This window comes from Sciurus carolinensis, unplaced genomic scaffold, assembly GCF_902686445.1.
Source record: "Sciurus carolinensis unplaced genomic scaffold, mSciCar1.2, whole genome shotgun sequence".
NCBI lineage: Eukaryota > Metazoa > Chordata > Mammalia > Rodentia > Sciuridae > Sciurus > Sciurus carolinensis.
The window spans coordinates 32,424-57,955 of record NW_025920502.1 but is presented as its reverse complement, the minus strand read 5'-3'; the positions used below and the strand labels follow the sequence as shown (position 1 = coordinate 57,955).

At 38.9% G+C, this 25,532-nt stretch overlaps 1 pseudogene; it reads right to left on the bottom strand.

Moving 5' to 3' along the window:
* The window catches only part of LOC124975790 (zinc finger and SCAN domain-containing protein 26-like), a 42,418-nt pseudogene extending 17,192 nt beyond the window's left edge, over positions 1-25,226 (bottom strand).
* Between the last annotated feature and the right edge of the window lie 306 nt (positions 25,227-25,532).

Sequence of the window (25,532 nt, the reverse complement as noted above, 5' to 3'; positions counted from 1 at the left end):
TCTCAATTCCAGAAATCAAATAGACCACAACACAATAATACTAGGTGATTTTAACACACCTCACTCACCACTGGATAGATCTTCCAAACAAAAATGGAATAAAGAAACCATAGATCTCAATAACACAATCAAAAATTTAGACTTAACGAACATATATAGAATATACCATCCAACAAAGAATGAATACACTTTCTTCTCAGCAGCACATGGATCCTTCTCTAAAATAGACCATATTTTATGCCACAAAGCTACTGTTAGAAAATACAAGAAGATAGAGATACTACTTTGTACTCTATCAGATCATAATGGATTGAAATTACAAATAAATGACAGAATAAAAAACAGAAACTTTCCAATACCTGGAGATTAAATAATATGCTATTTTATGATGAATGGATAACAGAAGACATCAGGAGGGAAATAAAACAATTTTTAGAAGTAAATGAGAACAAAGACACATCATATCAAAATCTTTGGGACACTATGAAAGCAGTACTTAGAGGAAGATTTATTTCATGGGGCGCATTCAACAAAAGATGTAGAAATCAACAAATAAACGACTTAACACTACAGCTCAAAGCCCTAGAAAAAGAAGAGCAGACCAACACCAAAAGCAGTAGGAGACAGGAAATAGATAAAATCAGAGCCGAAATCAATGAAATTGAAACAAAAGAAACAATCAGAAAGATTAACAAAATAAATAGTTGGTTCTGTGAAAAAATAAACAAAATTGATAAACCCTTAGCCACACTAACAAAGAGAAAGAGGGAGAAAACTCAAATTACGAACATTTGGAATGAACAAGGAAATATCACAACAGACACGAGTGAAATACAAAACATAATTAGAAGCTATTTTGAAAAATCTATATTCCAACAAAGCAGAAAACCTTGAAGACATCAACAAGTTTCTAGAGACATATGAATTACCTAAACTGAATGAGGAGGACATACACAACTTAAATAAACCAATTTCAAGCAATGAAATAGAAGAGGTCATCCAAAGCCTACCAACAAAAAAAAGTCCGGGACCAGATGGGTTCTCAGCCGAGTTCTACAAAACCTTTAAAGAAGAACTCATTCCAATACTTCTCAAAGTATTCCATGAAATAGAAGAGGAGGGAAGTCTCCCAAACTCATTCTATGAAGCCAATATCACCCTGATACCGAAACCAGACAGAGACACATTAAAGAAAGAAAATTTCAGACCAATATCCTTAATGAACATCGACACAAAAATTCTCAACAAAATTTTAGAAAATCGCATCCAAAAATATATAAAAAAGATAGTGCACCACGATCAAGTGGGTTTTATCCCAGGGATGCAAGGTTGGTTCAACATCAGGAAATCAATAAATGTCATTCACCATATCAACAGATTTCAAGTTAAGAATCACATGATTATTTCAATAGATGCAGAAAAAGCATTCAATAAAATACAGCATCGCTTCATGCTCAAAACACTAGAAAAAATAGGGATAGTGGGAACATTCCTTAACATTGTAAAGGCCATCTACGCTAAGCCCATGGCTAATATCATTCTAAATGGTGAAAAACTGAAAGCATTCCCCCTAAAAACTGGAACAAGGCAGGGATGCCCTCTTTCACCACTTCTATTCAACATTGTCCTTGAGACTCTAACCAGAGCAATTAGACTAATCAAAGATATTGAAGGGATACAAACTGGAAAAGAACTCAAACTATCCCTGTTTGCTAATGACATGATTATATATTTAGAAGAACCTGGAAATTCCACCAGAAAACTTTTAGAACTCATAAGTGAATTCAGTAAAGTAGCAGGTTACAAGATCAATGCTCATAAATCCAATGCATTTTTATACATAAGTGATGAATCTTCAGAAAGAGAAATTAGGAAAACTACACCATTCACAATAGCATCGAAAAAAAATAAAATACTTCAGAATCAATCTCACAAAAGAGGTGAAAGACCTCTACAATGAGAACTACAGAACACTAAAGAAAGGAATTAAGGAAAACCTTAGAAGATGGAAAGATCTCCCATGTTCTTGGATAGGCAGAATTAATATTGTCAAAATGGCCATACTACCAAAAGTGCTATACAGATTCAATGCAATTCCAATTAAAATCCCAAAGATGTACCTTACAGAAATAGAGCAAGCAATTATGAAATTCATCTGGAAGAATAAAAAACCCAGAATAGCTAAAGCAATCCTCAGTAGAAAGAGCAAAGCATGGGGTATCGCATCACCAGACCTTCAACTCTACTACAAAGCAATAGTAACAACAACGACATGGTATTGGTACAAAAATAGACAGGTAGATCAATGGTACAGAATACAGGACATGGACACAAACCCAAATAAATAAAATTTTCTCATACTAGACAAAGGGGCCAAAAATATGCGATGGAGAAAAATAGCCTCTTCCACAAATGATGCTGGGAAAACTAGAAAAGCACATGCAACAGAATGATATTAAATCTCTATCTATCACCCTGCACAAAACTCAACTCAAAATGGATCAAGGACCTCAGAATCAGACAAGAGACCCTGCATCTTATAGAAGAAAAAATAGGTCCAAACCTTCAACTTGTTGGCTTAGGATTAGACTTCCCTAACAGGACTCCCATAGCACAAGAAATAAAAGCAAGAATCAGCAACTGGGATAGATTCAAATTAAAAAGCTTTCTCTCAGCAAAGGAAACTATCAGTAATGTGAAGAGAGAGACTACAGAGTGGGAGTATATCTTTCCCACTCATACTTCAGATAGAGTGCTAATTTCCAGAATCTATAAAGAACTCAAAAAACTCTACACCAAGACTGCAAATAATCCAATCAACAAATGGGCTAAGGAAATGAATAGACACTTCACAGAAGATCTACAAGCAATCAACAGATACATGAAAAAATGTTAAACACCACTAGTAATAAAAGAAATGCAAATCAAAAATACCCTAAGATTTCATCTCACCCCAATTAGAATGGTGATTATCAAGAACACAAGCAACAATAGATGTTGGTGAGGATGTGGGGAAAAAGGTACACTCATACATTCCTGGTGGGGTTGCAAATTAGTGCAGCCACTCTGGAAAGCAGTATGGAGATTCCTCAGAAAGCTTGGAATGGAATCACCATTTGACCCAGCTATCCCACTCCTTGGCCTATACCCAAAGGACTTAAAATCAGCATGCTACAGAAATACAGTCACATCAATGTTCATTGCTGTTCAATTCACCATAGCCAGATTGTGGAACCAACCTAGATGTCCTTCAGTTGATGAATAGATAAAGAAACAGTAGCATATGTATACAATGGAATATTACTCCGCCATGAAGAATGATAAAATTATGGCATTTGCAGGCAAATGGATGAAATTGGAGAATATCATGCTAAGTGAGATAAGTCAATCTCAAAAAACTAAAGGACGAATGATCTCGCTGATAAGCGGATGAGGATATAAAATGGGGCATGGGAGGGGTTAGCATTAGGGTTAGGGTTAGGGTTAGGGTTAGGGTTAGGGATAAGGAGGGTGGTAAGAATGGAGGAAGGAAGGACTGTATAGAGGGAAAAGAGGGGTGGGAGGGTGGTGGGGAAGGAAAAAAATAAAAGAATGAATCCAACAACATTGCCATATGTAAATTTATGATTACACAAATGATATGCCTTGACTCCATGTACAAATAGAGAAACAACATGTATCCCATTTGTTTACAATAATAAGAAAAAACGATAAATAAAAAAGTTCCATCATACCATTGCCTGGGGAGAGAAAACACACGTCCCTTTTACCATGGGAGAGACACACCTTGATACATTCCTGAGCAGCGGTTACAGACAGAACAAGCCCTTTCTGTGTGAAAGGGAGGAGACCAGGTTTGAGGACGTCAGTCGGGAGTCCCAAGGAACCTGGAACAGGAAAGTGGGTGCTGATGGTTGTTTGGAGTGAAGCACGCAGGGCTGGAGGTTGGTGTTTGGGGCATAATACCTGTCACATAGTAGGTCCTTTCTAAACTAGCTATTCATGAAAGGTCCTGGAAAGAGCCTGGGCACTAGCACGTGTGGCCAGTCACCAGTGTGCCTAGGACAGGGAGTCAGAGGGCCAGGAAGGAGGGCCTGCTAGAGGTGCTTGTAGATGTACTCAGCCCATCCAAATGCCCAGAGGAAGCCAGAGCCTCTGCCACACCTTCTTAACTAGGGAAGAACCCCCAGTTCAGAGACTTCTAGAAATCAAGGCTTCCCCAGAGGGACTTCTTCAGTGACAGAGAGGCCACCAAACTCAGCCTCTAGAGAGGACAAGGGAGCACATTTCCCTTCCCTCTTTCCCTGCCTGCTCTCATAAGACAAAAGTTGGTGACACAAGGATACTGCAACTTGGGATTTGATCCTCCCACTAGGATGTTTAAGTCCTAAATGATTTTAGTATTAAATTATTTTGATGCTTAAATAAAATAATGGAATCCAGCGCTCGCCCAGGGCTTGACCTAGACAGAAACTCTGTGAAGGGATGAGACAGCTGCTCCTTGCAGTCTTTAAAGTGATGCCTGATGCTGCCATCTAGTGTGGGTCATGGAACTTTCTAACTTACTAATTAGAATTGAATTCATTTATTTACTGTTGTCAAAGTCATTATGATTATTTGCTCCATTGGTCTTATACTCTCCCTTCCCATGACCCTAGTCTTCTGTTCTTGTTAATTTAAGTCATCAGTAGTAATATTATGTTTGAACCAGTTCATTTGGAATGATAGGTTCCTGCACCCAGAGTAGAAAGTCCCCTTCTCCAGTCCCAGTGCTGCTTCTCACTGTGGGGCAGTGAGGAAGTCACTGAGTCTCCTGATGTTCAGGTCCCCTCATCTGTGAAATGGACTGCCATCTTCTAGGAAGAAGATGTTCATAACCGTGTTTTCTTGTGAGAATCACAGCGCCACCATTCATTCATTCATTCATTCAGCAACGAGTAGCAGGACCTGAGTTCCAGCTTCCAGCAAGTAAGGAAGTCAAGGCTCCTGGAATCAGGGGGCAATCTCTCTCTCTCTCTCTCTCTCTCTCTCTCTCTCTCTCTCTCTCTCTCTCTCTCTCTCTCGCTCTCTCTCTCTCTCTCTCTCTCTCACACACACACACACACACACACACATACACACACACACAGAGCAAAGCATTGACTAACGGAAGGCTCACGTCCTATCTTCTCTTTCTCCCTTCATCAAATGACAGTTCTTTTCTGAATCACAGATCTGAGCACATCACCACCTTGCTCAGAACCCTCGCTTTTCCCTATAATGAGGTCCAACTAATCTGTGATGGAAGCTGTGGTCCCAAACTGGCCAACCTCCTCCAGCTGCTCAGGGTCTTCTGTAGAAGGAGCTGGTGAGCTTTGCCACACACTCAATATTCTGCTAAGTGCCGTATCTGTTGAGTCTCACAACCTCCTTATGAGCTTCATCCTGTTCTTTCTTTATGGGGAAACCAAGGCAGAGGGAAGTAAAAGAACACAACACTAAAGGACACATGGCTCATAAATGGCAGCCTTGGAACTCAGACTGAGGGCCACCATCCATGGCGCCCATCCCTCACCCACGGTGCACCCGCCATGCTGCTCCCCACGGGGCTCCACTGCTTTTCTCCTGAGGGGATCTCACAGTTGCTCATGGCCAGTGCCAGCATCTTCACACTGCTGCTCCCAGTGTGTGTGCACACGGTGCCACTGCTCTCCTGCTCCCCACCCCAGAAGACTCCCTCACGTGTGCCATCCTTGTCACGCCCCACAGAGTTTTCATATGTACGTGTCCCTCGACACACAGCGGGGGTCTTGTACACATTCACAGCAGCCAGAGCTCAATAAAGGGTTGCTGAGTGGGAGTAAATCAACAGCATGGAGAAAATGCTCTGAAACCACAAAGCATCAGAGAATCAGAAGCCAGTCGATGCTTTAAAACGTTCTTTTTCAATGCAGGTAGATTTAGAGTATGAAGTACTCATTTGTGACCAAGCAATTTCTTCCTGTTGATTTTGAGGCCACTTTCCACATGAACTCACAACATGAGGAAACGTACATTTCTGTCTTTTCACCAGGGATCATTACATGGGAAAATGTTCCCATTACTTACTGAGAAAGAGAACTAAAACTGTCTCCTTACAGTCTTCACACAAAGGCAACTTTGTCACACTGTAATAGGTCTTGAAAAGCATCAATCAAATGACTCCAGTTGGGGGAAATCCTTCCAGGTAATGGAACCTGGCCCAGGAATCAGGTCCTTTGCTTGGGTCACAACTCTGGCCTTTGCCAGCTGTGTGTCTTTGACCTTCCCAGGAGAACATAGAGGCCACAAAATGATTTCTAAAGTTCCTTCCAATTCCAGTGGCTTTAGATTCAGATCTTGGCTCTGCAGCCTTGTTATTTGGAGTTGCTTAATTGATTTTGGAGACCAATTTCCATGCTTATACATTGAAATTGATCTGATTTATGGGGAAATTATGGGCATTGCAGAGAAATATTAATGTCAATTGCTCATGCAATTTGGAATCTAATAAATGAAGAGAAGAACAAAGGAGGTTACTATTACCCAGTTAAAAAGGAAGTTTCCCTAGCCTAGTGGTGGCCAGTGCTTTCTTGGAAGAGAAGTTAGGAAGGTGAGGTCTGAAACCTCCTTTCTCTTGGGGTAGTTTATGCAGTCTACAACTTTAGAAACTGCATTTCTTGTTCTCTAAGGAAGGTGTCCTCCATCTCTCTGGTGCTCATCTGTTCTCATTTCTGGGTGGATCTATCTCATCATCTCTCTGTCCTTCCAGAACCAGAGCTCTGAACCCCAAAATTAGCAAGCTGAAGGCTTTCCTGTGACTGCCCTTATGGTTACTAATTTAAAAAAATGCTTTATGTGAAATTATTTGTAGTGAGGGAGTGAGAAAAATATTATAAAAACCAAACTTTTCTTAAATAATGTTACACTCTTCAAATAAATGGAAGATTCATCAAAAATACTTAAATGTCCTGAAATGGTTTCAATGGCAAGTTCTATCAAATGGTCAAGAGAAAATAATTCCAACTTCACAAAACTGTTCCTGAGAATAGCAAGAATGGGAATGCTCTCCAAACTCAAGTTATGAGGCTTTAAACATTGTGATTCCAGAACCTACCAAAGACAGTAAAAGACAGGAAAATTTTGTCCAATAATTCTATAGTTATAGATACAAAAATTCTAGACAATGTAGTGGTCGGCCAAATCCAGCAGCATAGCCAGGGGATGGTACATCAAAACCAAGTTTGTTTCTTCTGGGAATGCAAAGCTGGTTTGAGCATTAATTAATGTAAATTTTATTTATTTATTTTTATTTATTTATTTATTTATTTTATTCTAAACAAATGGGATACATGTTGTTTCTGTTTGTACATGGCGTAAAGGCATACCATTTGTGTAATCATAAATTTACATAGGGTAATGTTGCTTGATTCATTCTGTTATTTTTTCCCTTCCCCCCACCCCTCCCACCACTCTTGTCCCTCTATACAGTCCTTCCTTCCTCCATTCTTGCCCCCCTCCCTCACCCTAACTCTAACCCTAACACTAACCCCACCCACCCCCATTATGTGTAATCATCCACTTATTAGTGATATCATTCGCTCTTTGGTTTTTTGAGATTGGCTTATCTCACTTAGCATGATATTCTCCAGTTTCATCCAATTGCCTGCAATTTCCATAATTTTATCATTCTTTATGGCTGAGTAATATTCCATTGTATATATATACCACAGTTTCTTTATCCATTCATCAATTGAAGGACATCTAGGTTGGTTCCACAATCTGGCTATTGTGAACTGAGCATCTATGAACATTGATGTGGCAGTATCTCTGTAATATGCTGATTTTAAGTTCTTTGGGTATAGGCCAAGGAGTGGGATAGTTGGGTCAAATGGTGGTCCCATTCCAAGTTTTCTAAGGAGTCTCCACACTGCTTTCCAGAGTGGCTGCACTAATTTGCAGCCCCACCAGCAATGTATGAGTGTACCTTTCTCCCCACATCATCGCCAACACCTGTTGTTGCTTGTCTTCTTGATAATCGCCATTCTAATTGGGGTGAGATGGAATCTTAGGGTGGTTTGGATTTGCATTTCTCTTAGTACTAGACATGTTGAACATTTTTCCATATGTTTGTTGATTGCTTGTAGATCTTCTTCTGTGAAGTGTCTATTCATTACCTTAGCCCATTTGTCAATTGGATTATTTGCATTCTTGGTGTAGAGTTTTTTGAGTTCTTTATAGATTCTGGAGATTAGTGCTCTGTCTGAAGTATGATTGGCAAAGATTTTCTCCCACTCTGTAGGCTCTTTCTTCACATTGCTGATAGTTTCCTTTGCTGAGAGAAAGCTTTTTAGTTTGAATCTATCCCAGTTATTGATTCTTGCTTTTATTTCTTGTGCTATGGAAGTCCTGTTGAGGAAGTCTGGTCCTAAGCCGACATGTTGAAGCTCTAGACCTACTTTTTCTTCTATAAGAACCAAGGTCTATGGTCTGATTCCAAGATTCTTAATCCATTTTGAGTTTAGTTTCGTGCATGGTGAGAGATATGGGTTTAGTTTCATTCTGTTGCATATGGATTTCCAATTCTCCCAGCACCATTTGTTGAAGAGGCTATCTTTTCTCCATTGCATATTCTTGGCCCCTTTGTCTAGCATGAGAAAATTCTATTTATTTGGGTTTGTGTCCATGTCCTCTATTCTGTACCATTGATCCACATTTCTATTTTGGTACCAATACCATGCCATTTTTGTTACTATTGCTTTGTAGCAGAGTTGAAGATCTGGTATTACAATACCCCTTGCTTCACTCTTTCTGCCAAGGATTGCTTTAGCTATTCTGAGTTTTGTATTCTTCCAGATGAATTTCATAATTGCTTGCCCTATTTCTTCAAAGTACATCATTGGGATTTTAATTGGAATTGCATTGCATCTGTATAGCACTTTTGGGAGTATGGCCATTTTGACAATATTAATTCTTCCTATCCAAGAACATGGGAGATCTTTCCATCTTCTAAGGTTTTTTTAATTTCTTTCTTTAGTGTTCTGTAGTTCTCATTGTAGAGGTCATTCACCTCTTTTGTGAGATTGATTCCCAAGTATTTTATTTTTTTCGATGCTATTGTGAATGGTGTAGTTTTCCTAATTTCCCTTTCTGAAGCTTCATCACTTATGTATAAAATCGCCTTAGATTTATGTGCATTGATCTTATTTCCTGATACTTTACTGAATTCACTTATGAGATCTAAAAGTTTTCTGGTGGAATTTCCTGGTTCCTCTAAGTATATAATCATATCATCAGCAAATAGGGATAGTTTGAGTTCTTCTTTTCCTATTCATATCCCTTTAATTTCTTTGGTTTGTCTAATTGCTCTGGCTAGAATTCAAGGATGATATTGAAAAGAAGTGGTGAAAGAGGGTATCCCTGACTTGTTCCAGTTTTTAGGGGGAATGCTTTCAGTTTTTCACCATTTAGAATGATATTAGCCATCGGTTTAGCATTGATGGCCTTTACAATGTTAAGCAATGTTCCCACTATCCCTATTTTTTCTAGTGTTTTGAGCATGAAGGGGTGCTGTATTTTATCAAATGCTTTTTCTGCATCTATCAAAATAATCATGTGATTCTTGACTTTAAGTCTATTGATATTGTGAATTACATTTATGGATTTCCTGATGTTGAACCAACCTTGCATCCCTGGGATGAAACCCACTTGATCTTGGTGCACTATCTTTTTAATATGTTTTTGTATGCGATTTGCTAAAATTTTGTTGAGAATTTTTGCGTCAATGTTCATTAAGGATATTGGTCTGAAATTTTCTTTCCTTGATGTGTCTCTGTTTAGGTATCAGGGTAATATTGGCTTCATAGAATGAGTTTGGGAGGGTTCCCTCCTCTTCTATTTTATGGAATACTTTGAGAAGTATTGGAATGAGTTCTTCTTAAAGGTTTTGTAGAACTCGGCTGAGAACCCATCTGGTCCTGGACTTTTCTTTGTTGGTAGGCTTTTGATGACTTCTTCTATTTCATTACTTGAAATTGGTCTATTTAAATTGTGTATGTCCTCCTCATTCAGTTTAGGCAATTCATATGTCTCTAGAAACCTGTTGATGTCTTCGAAATTTTCTATTTTGTTGGAGTATAGATTTTCAAAATAGCTTCTAATTATGTTCTGTATTTTAGTCGTGTCTGTTGTGATATTTCCCTGTTCATTCCGAATTTTAGTGATTTGGGTTTTCTCTCGTCTTCTCTTTGTTAGTGTGGCTAAAGGTTTATCAACTTTGTTTATTTTTTCCAAGAACCAACTGTTTATTTTGTCAATTTTTTGTATTGTTTCTTTTGTTTCAATTTCATTGATTTCAGCTCTGAGTTTAACTATTTCCTGTCTACTACTACTTTTGGTGTTGGTCTGTTCTTCTTTTTCTAGGGCTTTGAGCTGTAGTGTTAGGTCTTTTATTTGTTGAGTTTTACCTCTTTTATTAAATGCACTCCATGAAATAAATATTCCTCTAAGTACTGCTTTCATAGTGTCCCAGAGATTTTGATATGATGTTTCTTTGTTCTCATTCACCTCTAAGAATTTTTTAATTTCCCTCCTAATATCTTCTGTTATCCATTCATCATATAATAGCACATTGTTTAATCTCCAGGTGTTGGAATTATTTCTGTTTTTTACTCTTTCATTTATTTCTAACTTCAGTCCATTATGATCTGATAGAACACAAGGTAGTGTCTCTATCTTCTTGTATTTGCTAACATTAGCTTTGTGGCATAATATACGGTCTATTTTAGAGAAGGATCCATGTGCTGCTGAGAAGAAAGTATATTCACTCTTGGTTGGATGGTATATTCTATAAATGTCTGTTAAGTCTAAATTATTGATTGTGTTATTAAGATCTATGGTTTGTTTGTTCAATTTTTGTTTGGAAGATCTGTCCAGTGGTGAGAGAGTTGTGTTAAAATCACCTAGTATTATTGTGTTACGGTTTATTTGGTTTCTAAAATTGAGAAGGATTTGCTTGACATACATGGATGAGGCACTGTAATGTAAATTTTAAATATTAACTAATTTAATTTTCTCAATTATCAGATTAAGGGGAATTGGGTTATTATTTTACTGACAGTAAAAAATATTGAAATTGAATACCATTTATGATCTTAAAAAGTTAGAATTCCTAAACATGATAAAGTAAACCAGAAAAAAAAAATTCTGCCACAGACATTCTTAATGATGAAAATTTGAAAATGTTTCTTTTGCAATGAATAACAATGGAAGAGCTATCACAATTTTTATTCATCATTGAGCTAAATGTCTTTGTACAGTAATGCATGAAAAATAAATAAGAATATAAGATTTTTTAAATTATATATGATCATTGGTTAAATAATTTACTTTTATTTCTTATTACAATATATTTGTACATCTTTATGGGATGCTTTATGATAATTTGATGCATGTACATAATGTGGGATAAACAAATTAGGGTAATAAGCACTTCCATCTCCTCAAACATTATCATATTTACATGTTGGGAATTTTAAAGGGAGAAACAAGATTGCTATCTTTGCAGATGCTATGATTGTTTATACAAGAAATCCAAAAGAATCTGTAGAAAACTTACTAGAGTGAATTAAAAAGTTTGTCAAGATTATGTATGTAGTATCAATATATAAAACTTTTTCTCTTTTTTATGTACTGCTGTGAAGATTTAGAAAATCAAATTGAGATGCCTTATTCTTGTGAACCTAAAACTGGTCTAAAAATAAAGGTCACAAATTTTTAAAAAGATGCCATTTAGAATAGCATAAAAATTGTTTAAAAGCACTAATAATGTTGAATAAATGCAAACAGAGTTGAGTGATGGTTTTCAGTAGTGGTGATGAGGAAGAAATGGGAGAAGCAGGTAAAGGTACACAGATTTACAGGTAGGCAGAATCAAGAATAGACACCTGATAGCACAGTGTGAAGACTGGGCTTAGTAATACTGTGTTATGTACTGAATATTTGCTGAAAGAGTCAAATTTAGGTGTTCTCATTATAACGGTTTTGTAACAAGGGATGGTGATATGTATGTTAGTTTGTTTGTAGTAATCATTTCTCTATGCATATGTATATCAAAACCTCATTTTGTACACCTTGAATATATACAATTCAAATAAAGAAAACATTAAATGGGTAACAATGCTAAATGAAGTTGCCTTATAGAGACATAAGGAAAAGGCTGTATAAATTTTAATATTCTGCATTCTGTTATAGCTTCTCCCTACATTTAAAAATATTTTAATTAATTTCATGTGGAAAATTTTCCAGGCAATAAAGCATAATGAAAAGTTAAAAGAAAGCAGAACACAAACATTCTAAAAGTACTATTTTTCTATCTTTATTGAAAAATAGGGAAAAAATTCCAAAGTAAATGGAAGAAATATACTATGCTCATGGGATAAAAAATATTCTCAAAATTTATTTACATGTTCAAAGGAATCCCAATAGGGTGTGTGTGTGCGTGTGTATAACTTGATAAGCAGAATCTAAATTTATATGTAAGGATAAAAGGTCAAATATAGCCAAGGAGATGACTAGGAAAGCTATATTTGACCTTTTATCAAATATTTGACAAGTCATTGTCATTCATATATCCCCAAGGATTGGTACACAGTAAATTTTATGTGAGCATCTGTATACTGAACTCTAGTAGGATTAAAAAAATATTTCATTTCAAAGTAATTTTAAGTTTACAGAATAAATGGAAGGTCAAATGACACTTGTAACATACTTGACCCCGGTTCACTCGTTTGTTAACATCAGTTTCTACATTTGTTCTTTTTCTCTCTCTGTTTTCTTCTTTATTCATAGTATTATCATTTCTTCCTGAACCACTTGAGAATAAGTTGCATATGTCATTGCTGTTTATCCTTAAGTACTTCTGTGTGTTTTCTAAGACTCAAGATATTCTCTACAAACCTGTGTTGTTGACTGCAAATATTTTAACAGACACAGTACTTCATTTACCCTACTGCTTTTATTCCCACTGTCTGAATTATTCCAAAATATTCTTTATGCCTTATTCTCTCCATCCAGTACAGGCCCAGTCCATGATCAGGTACTACAATTATTGTCACATCTCTTTAGTCTTCCCCCTAATACATTCTTTGTCTTTTATGACATTGACTTTTTATGAATACAGTCACCAACTCTTCTGTGTTTCCATGGGTATATATTCTGTCTGTGGGTCTTTTTTCTCCCACATTCTCAGACAGTACATATTTGCATGGACTTAGTTGGTGTCTGGCTTATTATCATGGGATCTGGATCATCACCTCAGATCAATAGACCAAATTTTTCACTAAAGAGATGAACCAGGAACCAAGAGTCCCACTATGCTGAATCTGCTACAAATTGCCAACTTGAGTATTAGAATGGTACCAGCAAGGTACCAGCTTTGAAATGACAGCTTGGGTGTTTGGAAAGCTCTGCTTCAAGATGCAGCATGTACTCTGAACCAGGGACTATTTGATGAGGCTGTGTCCCTGAGAAATCAAGTAAATGGGCCTGGAAACCAGGGATAAACATAGAATTGGTCATTTTTCCTTGCTGTTTTGACACCTTTTACATTCTCTTGGGGGTGAGGAACTTCTATCAAGGGACATCTGAAAGGAATACACCTCAATTTAAAGCTATGGCTGCTCTGGTCATTTTGGGCTCCTCTACTGGTGGGGATAATTGACCCTGATCATCATGGAAAGTTAAGGTTATACCTACATAATGAGGTAGGGAAGATGTCCGAGTCCCTTTTTTGCACCATAACTCTATGCCTAGGATTGGGTGATTACTAAAGAATGGAAAATTGTTTCCCACAGTTCTGGGGCTCAGAAGTGGGAAATGTTTTTGTCCCAGTGGTTGTGTCCTCATTTGGCAAAAAAGTGGAAAAGAGCAAACCCACAAAACTCTTCATTTTCATTAATTATATCTTATTTTAGTGCTATGTAATAGTTAAAGAAACAAGGAGTGTTTTTTTAATTTATGGATTATTTTTAGTTATACATGACAGGAGAATCCATTTTGTTATAATTATACAATATGGAATATCTTTTATTCTAGTTAGAATCTCTTCTTATGGATTTACATGATGATGGGATTCACTGTGTTGTTTTCACATACATACATGGGGAAATTGTCAGAATCAATCTGCTCTCTTTCCTTTTTCACTCCTCCTTACCCTCCATTCCTCATTGTCTAATCTACTGTGCTTCTAATCTTCCCCTCACCTCCCTTTATTATACGTTAGCTTCCATATAGCAGAGAAAACATTTGATTGTTGTCTCTTTGGGACTCTTACTTAGCATGATATTTTCCAGATCCATCCATTTGCTTGCAAATTTTATATTCATTCTTTATGACTAAGTAATACTCCATTGTGTATATGTACTACATTTTCTCTATTCATTTATCTATTGAAGGGTACCTATGCTGGTTCCATAGCTATTGTGAAGCGAGTTGCTATAAACATCGATGTGGTTTTAGCACTTGTGTTAAGGTTATGTACATGGTCACTCCAAAGTAGGCTAGTATTAAGCTTATTTAAATTTGTGTTCTAAAGATAGATTTTTCTTGTAAAGAATACTGTGATCTCAAAATAAGCAAGGAATATAATACAAAATAAGTAAAGTTTTGGGTAAATTATAAAAGATATGTAAATTTGTAAGAGGATTTTAAAATAAAGTAAAATTTGTAAAGGGTCACATATGTGATTGACTTGATGAAATTATGTGTCTTTGTGGAGGCAAAAGACATATTAGTGTTATTATATGTATTATGATTCTTGGCTCAAAGCTATTATACAAACTGAATGTGTGTAATCTTATTAATTTCACATTGTATTTTCCTTATAGAACTTTATAACTTTTGTCTGTTAGTGTTTTAAAGAAGTATTCCTAATAACATTGCACAACCATAGTTAATTTGAGATAATAAGCCATCACTTAGAATAAGATATAAGGGTGCCTTCCAGTATAAATTTTAACTTCAGTTAAATGGAAGTAAATAACTATAAAATTATAGACAAACACTAAAGAAAGAAATTGAAGAACTTAGAAGATGGAAAAATCTCCCATGGTCTTGGACAGACAGAATTAATATTGTCAAAATGGTCATACTACCAAAAGCATTATATAGATTTAATGCCATTTCTATTAAAATCTCAGTGACACTCCTCATAGAAATAGAAAAAACAAACATGAAATTCATTTGGAAAAATAGGAGATGCAGAATAACCAAAGCATCCTTAAACAAGAAAAGTGAAGCAGGAGGCATCATAATACCGGAACTTAAACTATACTACAGAAATATAGTAACAAAAATGGCATGGTATTGGCAGCAAAACAAATACATAGACCAAGGATACAGCATAGAAGACACAGAGAAAAACCCACATAAATACAGTTATCTCATACTAGGCCAAGGGGCCAAGAGCATTCATTGGAGAAAAGATATCCTCTTTAACAAATGGTGCTGGGTCAAAGATTTAAGAACTAGAACAGAGACCCCACAACTAATAGAAGAAAAGGTAGACACAAATCTTTACCATGTTGATTTAGGTACTGACTATCTTAAGAAGACTCCCAAAGCACAAGAAGTAAAATCAAGAATCAATAAATGGAATGGTTTCAAACTAAAAAACATCTTCTCAGCAAAGAATCACAATCAATAATATGAATAGAGGGCCTACAGAGTGGGAGAAAATCCTTTCCTCATGCACCTCAGATAAAGCACTAATCTCCAGGATATATAAAGAACTCAAAACTCTCAACACCAAAAAACAAATAACCCAATCAATAAATGGGCTAAGGAACTGAACAGACATTTCACAGAAGAAATAAAATCGATCAATAAATACATGAAAAAATGATCAACATCTCTTGCAATTAGAGCAATGCAAATCAAAACTACTCTAAGATTTCATCTCACTCCAGTCAGAATGGCAATTATCAATAATACAAGCAACAATAAATGTTGGTGAGGATATGGAGGAAAAGCTACATTCATACATTGCTGGTGGGACTACAAATTGGTGAAACAATTATGGAAAACAGTATGGAGAGTCCTCAGAAAACTTGGATTGGAACTGCCATTTGACCCAGTTATCCCACTCCATGGTTTAAACCCAAAGGACTTAAAATTAGCATATTATAGTGTTGTAGCCACATCAACATATATAGCAGCTCAATTCACAATAACTAAACTATGGAACCAACCTAGGTGCCCTTCAACAGAAGAATAGATAAAGACATTGTGGTATATACAAACAATGGAATATTACTCAGCCTTAAAGAAAAATGAAATTATGGCATTTGTCAGTAAATGGATAGAACTGGAGACAATCATGCAAAGCCAAACCCAAAAAACCAAAGACTGAATGTTTTCTATGATATGTGGTTGCTAATTCACAGTAAGGGTGGGTGGTATTAGGTATAAATAGAGGCACTTTGAATTAGGCAGAGGGGAATGAAGGGAGGGGAGGGGTTATGGTGGTAGGAAGAATAGCACAATGAATCGGACATAATTACCTTGTGTGCATATATGATTACAGGACTGGTGTGATTCTACATCATGAAAAATAAGAAGAATGAGAAGCTGTGCTCCATTTGTGTCCAATGTGCCAAAATGCACTCTACTGTCATGTATAACTTATTAGGACAAATAAAAGAAAAAGAAAAAAATTGCTGGTGCAATTGACCTGCTGGATGTTTAAAAACCAAACTTGAACAACAAGGGCAAGAAAGTAAAAAGAACCAAAAAGAAAAACTGTAGTCAGTATTTTGACCATTTCCATAAAAGGTCAGCTAGAACCTAGGGAACAAGGAGATGGAGCAAACTCCAGTGAGTCATTTGACCTCCTGATCAGTGGGGTGGAGAGGACCCTAGAGAAAAGGAAGTCAATCAGTGGACATTCTGCAAAGCAGAGGAACATTGGAGAGAGAAATGTCCCTGATGCCTCCAAGGGAAGCTGCATGTGGTCAGCAAGACCCTGACCCATCCTAGGAGATGCACTACTAATACATGAGTCAAAATGTTTCTCACATGTCTGCAAGAGTGATCTCTGAGGAATCTCAGCTGACCCTATAAGGACCAAGTCAATTTAAGACCAGGTATGGTCTTAAATACCTGGTAGAAGAAGAGAACAGACAAAGCACAGTTTCTCATGGGCATTTAAAAGAAAAGATAATGGTTCTGTTACTTGAGATGTACATTGTGTCAGTCCTCCCAAAAGTAAGTAAAATTGGGAGGTTATAAAGAAAGTGTTTTTATACAGTAGTGTCTGATATACAAGTTTGTTCTCAGTCCATTTGAGACCTAACTGTGATTTTCTTTCTTTGGTTTTAAATTTTTTTCTGGTGTGATTATTATGAACTGCTGCTCATATTCCATTCTAGAATTTGCAATTAATCATTTCCAGCCTGGCAACTTGATTTTCATTAAGACCTGGAATGAAAACAAGCTATAACTGAGTTGGTAAGAATATTACCAAGTGCTCCTGATCACTGCAATGGCTACTATGGGAACTGCTCCACAGGGAAGAACTCATTACCATGGGTGATGTCCACCTGAAAAAGTTAATATATCCAGAATGGATGGCAATACCAAGGAAAAACCAAAGAGGATAAAAAGAAAAAGGGGAAAATGTGTGAGAAATGAAAACTTATGTGGTGCATTTTCAGAAAATAGCATTCAGCATTAATTGGAACCAATTGTCGCCATTTTAATTAGAGTCTTTCCCTTTGCCTTTTCCAATTTTAAAATTAGCCAATTGCATGGATTGTACCTCTGACCTCCTCCAGTTAGGGTGAAGGGCAAAGCTGCATTAGGAATAAAGAAGGGTGAACTGCCTGCCCTGGCACACTGGCAAGCCAGGTTCCAGAAGAGCATGCCTTTCTAGCAGAAGTATAGTTTGCCTTGCCCATGAACTTTTGAGCATATGTTTAATTTCTCATGGGACCCCCTTATCAAAGAGCAAAGAAAACACTGAAGTTTGTGCAGATCAGCATGTTTAAGGAGCACAATGAAGCCCAACACCTTTCCTTAGGTCAGTCACCTTGTAGTGGCCCAGCCAGGCCTTACACCCAGGCTGTGTGACTCCAGAGCTCATGCTCTGCCTCCTGCTGCCTCTGCCTGGTACAGATGCATCCTGTATTAACCACCTTCCTTTCATGGTCCTGAGCACCATATCCTGTCACTAAGGAGCATATTCACTGCCAAAAAGGAGGTCCATCCAAAAGCAGAGAAAGGCCAAGCTGGGCTCCAGTCTCCTTAAGAAGATGCAGGCTGACACTTGTTAGCAGAGCTCCATCAATTCCTCTGCAACTGAAGCCTAATGTACAGATTGCTTTTCTGTTGAGTTCCAGGGATCCAAATGTGTAAAGATGGTATTCTGGACTCATTGGGGTTTGTGCAGGATGAAATACAGCAGTGTTGCATTCCACAGAGTGATAAAAAGGTAGTTGGTGTGGAATTCCATGGACAGGTCTAGAGCGCCAAAGTATCATGGATTTTCAAGTGAATAGGGAGCAGTGTGTTGGATTCAAGTAAGATCAAACAAATATGGTTATTGTGAGCATGCCACTGGGCCCACACCTTACCAGGCATTATTGTTTCCTTAATGTCATCTAACAAGTCTAAGAGACGAAATGATCTTGGGTGTCAGGAAAAGGGAATGATATGCTATTTTCCAAGAAGCTGGGGTTTCATCACAATGAAAAAGATTTAGAAAACCCTACACATGACTGTATTCAGTCTAACCGTTGTTTCCATTGCTTCCTCCATCACAGTGTTTTTTTGGTCTCCTGGGAGGACATGTATCAGACATGTGACCTGCAGGAATTTCAGTACCAGAAATCATGGTAAAAATATATCAAATGGTATTTAAAAATCATTTTGAATTGATATTGGATATATTACATAGGTTTCAACATTGTGCTTTGGCTCTCTGCCCAAAAGATTCCTTTTCTGCTACATCAGAGCAAATTTGAACTTCCATTCCCAACAAACTTGAGATTGGAAAGACACAAAAGTTTTTTGTCAGACCTCAATCAAGTTTGATATCAGGGGACTCATTAGCAGTTTTTCAGAAACTCTAGAAAAGCAGAGATGATCTATGTTCATGCCTTTTCACACTAGCTACTTGATATCATTCAAAGAGATTTCATTAAGTTTTTTTGAAAAAAATGAGCCTGTGGGAATTTGGGACAAAGATTTCTAACAGGAACCCTGCAAAATATGACACCATATGAACTTCATTTGAAAACTATAAATTATAGCCTGGTTATTCCCATGGTTTTGTTTTGTTTTGTTTTGTTTTTGTAACCAAAGAATGAAATTCATTAACTGGTGATTATTGGGTTTCCTGGCAGTAAGAAGAAATTAGGAAAAGAATGTCCCAGAAATATCCAACTACTGAATTTTGTTGTCATTGTTATAGGTGGACAGAGTGCTTTTCTTTCAAACATGTGTGGTAGGTTCTTATTAGTCTTTGTAAGACAAAAGAATACTTGGTAGCATGTGACTATTTTGTAATCATTTGCCTTTGAGGAAGAACCCAAATTGAGGTAAAAGTCGTCAAGGCAAAGTATTTTCCAAAAAGAACACCTAACTCTCTAACTGAGAAAAATCTTTTACTAACAGAAATTTATACTTACCAGGTTAGATTCCTCTTAATTAGATCATTTTGAAAGCGCAGCATCTCATCATAGCAAAGGAACATGGAGGTGGCTAGCACTACCTGGAATTGCCATAGTGACAATCCAACTGTAGAGGAAACCCATGACTGGACCTTTTTACTCCTGGCTTTCTTGTTTTGTTGCCAGCCACCAATGATACACCCTATGCAAAATGTGGGGACATACTGAGAGGTTCCCTGAGCCACTTCCTTGAAAGAACCTTTGTCTCCTTGTCTTATGTCCCTTTTAGCTCTCCTCCCCTTCACTAGGTCTAGGGCTCAGCTAAGGCAACTGACTGTGTACTGCATCTTCTTAGATAAGTCTTTTCTTGAAAAACTTGTCCATCAGCTCTCTGTTCCCCTTACCATTTTCCAACGAATGAAAACCTGTCTGTTGTTGATGACTTCCACAATCTCTTGCTTTCACTGGTCTACTCATGTTGATAGGATTTACATGTATTTAATATGATTTCAGAAAGAACACAAAGTCAGTCTGTGTCCTTGGTCTACTATCTTGAAATTAAAAAGTTCCTACGGATCTTAGAATCAGGTTTTTCCCTAAGAGAAAACCCATGTCAGCATTCACAGACATTAACTTTCAGTTTTCCTTTCCTTAATTTAGGATGGGTAATATGAAATGGGGAAATCATCCCTACCCATGGAGTAGATTTCAAAGATGAAAGAAGAAAACAGCCCACAGCAGGCTTTGTAAATATGAAGTATTAAAAATAATCCTGTGCATTGTTTATTTATTCTTGTCACATCAGAGTTCACTCAAAGGTTTTTGGGGATTGTTTTTATGAGAAAGTGTGTTTTGATGGTCCACTGGAAAATAAGACTGTATTTCTCAGTAGCTAAAGGGAATGGCATTGCCTGGGAAGGTCTGGGTGAAGCCATCCATACACGTTTCCTGACAACTGATACTTCTCAACATTCTCAGAAGGCAAATGGACTCATGGATTCCTCCTTCCAGTGTCATTGAGGGCCTAGTTTTACTCCAGGTACTGGGAAGACATTTGCAGTGTTTGAAATTCTTCAGTCTTCTTTTCTTTTGCCAGTTTCTACTGTATATCATCAGAGTGCAGAAGTCACATATTTAAGTAAACCACAATTTTGAATCAGATACAGGGCTGGCCAAACATGTTCTTCTTCTCCCACAGTCCCCTCTTCAACACTGGGAGATCTCCTATTCAAACTTCAGTGTCACTTTCCACATCCCAAGAGATCCTGTTCAAAATGCAATCAGAATCTGTATCAACTCTTCACTGGGGAGGAAGTGGAGGAACTAACATCCTTCTGTGCTGTTATTGGCATCTTCCCTTCAGAGGAGGGGAAGTGCCCTTTTAAAAGTGAAATCTCTACCTAGCATATGACACACTCCTTCTCTTCCTTTGTATATTCATGCAAAGTCTTTGATGAGAACGTTCACAACAGTCTCATCTTTAAGAACTGAAGAGCTGCCAGGTGAGGTGATGCAGGCCTGTCACCCAGCCATTCCTGTGGCTGAGACAGGGGATCACAAATTCAAAGCCAGCCTCAGCAACTTAGGACCTGAGCAACATAGACACTGTTTCAAAATTAAAAATAAAAAGGCTGGAGATGTGACTCAGTGGTTAGCCTGGAGTTCAAACCCTGGTAAAAACCAAAAACAACAACAATAAACCTGATGACTCTAATGCAGAAAACCACCAAGCCTGGCTGAAAAATCTTACCATGGTAGGCCTGAGCCATGAAAACCTACTCAGCCTAACAAAGGACTTTTGACCTTCAAAATTGTGGCTTCCTCTCCAAATCTCTATGCTTGATATAAGGGTCCAGAGACACCGCATTGTATTAACGCATTCACATACCTTTCCAGAGTGACATATCTCTAGCGATGGAAAGCAGGTCACCTGCCTGGGGACATGGAGAGGTGGCATGGAGGAAGGCTGGAAGGCATGACACAGGAGGAGCACAGGAATCTTTTTCTGGTAAAAGGCAGGTCCACTTTCTTAACTGGGTAAAGGGTTCCAAGGGAATGTGCATACACAAGACCTGAAATCATATGAAACTCATGGTATGTCCATTTCATTTTTTTTTTTTTAGTTTTTATTTTTACAGACTTCATTTTGATTCATTGTACACAAATGGGTTGCAACTTTTTATTTCTATGGTTGTACACAATGTAGATTCACACCATTCCTGTAATCATATATACACATATACATAGGGTAATACGTTCTGTTTTGGTCTACTGTATTTCCTTCCCCCACCCCCTCCTACCCCATTTTCCTCTACACCATCCAAAGTTCCTCCATTCTTCTTTTGCCCCCCACCCTACCACCCACCCTACCACTCACCCCATTATGTATCATCATCCACTTATCAAAGAAAACATTCAGTCTTTGGTTTTTTTGGGCTTGGCCTATTTCACTTAGCATGATATTCTCCAAATCCATCCATTTACCAGCAAATGCCATCATTTTATTCTTCTTTATGGCTGAGTAATATTCCATTGTGTGTATATACCACAGTTCTTTATTCATTCATCAACTGAAGGGCATCTTGGTTGGTTCCAGCTAATCCACTTCTCAGTTTATAACTCAAAGAACTTAAAATCAGCACACTACAGTGTTGCAGCCACATCAATGTTCATAGCTGCTCAGTTCACAATTGCTAGATTGTGGAATTGTCCTTTCTATTTTGATACAACCTTTTCTCAAAACTCAGGCACAGTCAGTTGTGGTGGCACATGCCTGTAATTCCAGTGACTCTGGAGGCTGAGGCAGGAGGATCGAGAGTTCAAAGCCAGCCTCAGAAAAGTGAGGCACTAAGCAACTCAGTGAGACCCTGTCTGTAAATAAAATACAATATAGGACTGGCAATATGGCTCAGTGTTCACATGTTCCTGAGTTCAATCCCTGGTACCTCCCTCTACCCCGCAAAAAAAAAAAAAAAAAAAAAAAAAATCCTCATGCACAGCTGTGTGTTTCAACAAAAGCGCACCACTCAAGAACAGAGTCTGCTGTGTGTTGGTTGGTTGAAGTCCTCTCTGGCCCCTTTCTACAGGCTGTCATAAAGGTGGCCACTTCAAGTCCTCCTCCCTTGGACAAAGAATATTAGCAGAAGGTCTGCCTCCACACACCTTCTCATATACATGCCACTTCTTTTTTTTTCTTTTTCTCTTATTTAGTTACACATGACAGTAGAATGTATTTTGATGTGTCATACATACATGGAGTGTAACTTGCCATTCTTGTGGTTGTACATGATGCGCAGTTACAGTGGCATGTATGCATATGTGAACATAGGAAAGTTATGTCTGATTCATTCTGTCTTTTTTGTTCCCAACCTCTGCTTCCCCCCACCCTGCCCTGGCCAAACCAGTAAACCTCCCCTTCTCCCTCCACATCTGCCATGCCCTTTGTGACTTAGCATCCACATATCAGAGAACATCCAGCCTTTAGTTTTTTGGGATTGGCTTATTTCACTTAGTATGATAGTATCCAATTCCATCCATTTACCAGTTAATGCCATAATTCATTCTTGTTTTGTGTCTGAGTAATATTCTTTTGTTTATATGTACCACATTTTCCTCATCCATTCATCTGCTGAAGGGCACCTAGGAGTTGGGTCCATAGCTTAGCTATTGTGAATTGCACATGCTACTTTCTTTCACCACCATCTAGTCAAAGAGCAAGGAAGCCTAAGGAACTGAGACACGTGAGCTAGAAACAACAGGAGTTTATGACCATCATCAAGAAAAGAGGAAGGTTATTTAGGTATTTGGGTAGGGAGAAAGTAACTAGCAGTGTGTAACCAAACCAGATCCAAGACCACCAAGTCCTGTCTGCCTTTTGCTACCCAATTCACCACTTTAACTATGGCAGAGGTTGAACCCATAGACTGTACTGGAGTTCCAAGATTATCCAAAGAGATACAATTGTGCTGTCACTGCTCATGAGGGTCTCAAGCTATGTACTGAGGGGTGGATCCTGTCCTGCTTGGATTGTGGCGGTGTGTGCTTTCTCCTTGCACCCACTGTTCATGCCAACTGGTGGAGACAGGACTGAGGCAATGCTGCTACTGGGTGAGAGCTTCCCAGAACCAGGAAATACCCTGAAATGTGGCCCTGGGGTTGTTGTGGATAAGAAGAGACTAGAAGTTAAAAGGCTTGCAAGAAGGAGTGATATCCATAGGAGGGTTGGTGGCAGGCTTGGAAGAGGGTGGTGCAGAGGCTCTGCCTGCTAGCAAGGAGGCCAAGAGAGCATTCATGATCAGGAACATGAGAAGCCCTGGGCATTGCAGAGAGGTTCTTCCTTGTTATCCATGGAAGTTTCCAGAAGCAGATTGAGAAGTGGTTCCTCAGACAGAGGGATGGTGAAAATTGTCATGGTTGGGGCAGGAGAACCTAGTTGTAGGTGGGTTGGTGGAGACTGGTCCCTTTGCTACAACCCATGCTGCCTAGGATCGTGCACCTGGGGGAAAGGGCAGCAACTTCCTGTGGACTGGGGGAAAATCTGAATATCACTACCTTAGAAGGCAGAGTAGTGCCCCTGGCAGTGACCTTGGGCTCCGTAGTTGGCTTCCGGATTTGGAGCACAGATGCATTGGCTCTGGTGGTTGGAGAGACCCTCAGGTTTAGAAGTGGTCAATGCTCATGGGGTTGCTGGTGGAAGATTTGCTAGAGGAGGAGTGGGAGAGGGGAGAGGAGCAGGAGGAGGAGGAGGATCTACACAAGGGGGGTTGGGGTTCCATTCTGCAGGGCATATGCTTGAGGGAAAAGGGCTCAGACAGGAGGTGTGGGGAGGTGGAAATGGGAGGTGCTGAAGCTCTTGCCACATGAGTAGGGTATTGACTCCCTGGCGAGGATCCCCACATTGGGACTAAAAAGAGGAAGAGGGCTAGTGGGAGGAGGTAAAGGAAGACAACCCTCAAACCTATTGGGTGTGTGGGAAGGGAGACAGACAGGAGTAGGGCCCAGCAACCTGGTCTGCCAATTGAGAAGTGGCAGGAACAGCTGGCATCTGGGAAGTTTCACAGGGTGGGGTAGCAGGTGTGGAAGAAGGGACAGGCTGAACCATGGTGCAGGTTGCCACCTTCTTCACTGTACCCTCTGAGGTCCTGGTGTCATGGTGTCATCTTCCAAGCTGCTGTTCTTCTTTGAACACAGAGCCTTCTTTTGCAGGATGCTGAAGTCTTAGCCCAGAGAACAAAGAGGGTACTTAGAAGGGAAGGCAGATTCCTCTGTATTGGCAGCCAGAGCAGTGGGGCCATTGGCATGGGCCTCCTTCTCTTGTGGGGTCTCCAACTACAGCTATGTGTGGAGCTCAGCTCCCAGATGGAACTAAAGGAGGCTGTTCACACTGCACCTTGTTGCCTGACCTCTGGGAGAGCTGGGCAGATGGTGTTCTTTCAGCCCTTTCTTGGCCCCCTTATCTGGCAGCACAGCACTGCCCAGGGGTGGCTCCTGGAGCACTGCTGCCACCTCTTCTGGCTGCTTCAGAGTCGGCACACCTGCAGCAGGACTGTCACTTGGATTCATATGGCAGTCAGAGCACAAGTTTCCAGGAAACACCTAGGCCTCTCACCACAAGGTGTTTCCCCCAGAGGCGTAGGACTGGGTTGCACCACAGCAAGTTCTCCCTGTATCTCCAGGGGCTTGGCTGGTGCTATTTCCCAGTTGCTAGAGGCACCCCTTCCTCCATCATCCCTCCTCCCCAACCTGTCTTTTCTGGCCCTGTTCCTTCTCTCCCTCTTCCACCTCCTCCTCCGTTTCCTCAGCCTCCTTGTCATCCAACACTACTTCCGGCTCTTCTGGGATCCTCATCTCTGCTTCCTTGAATGAGGA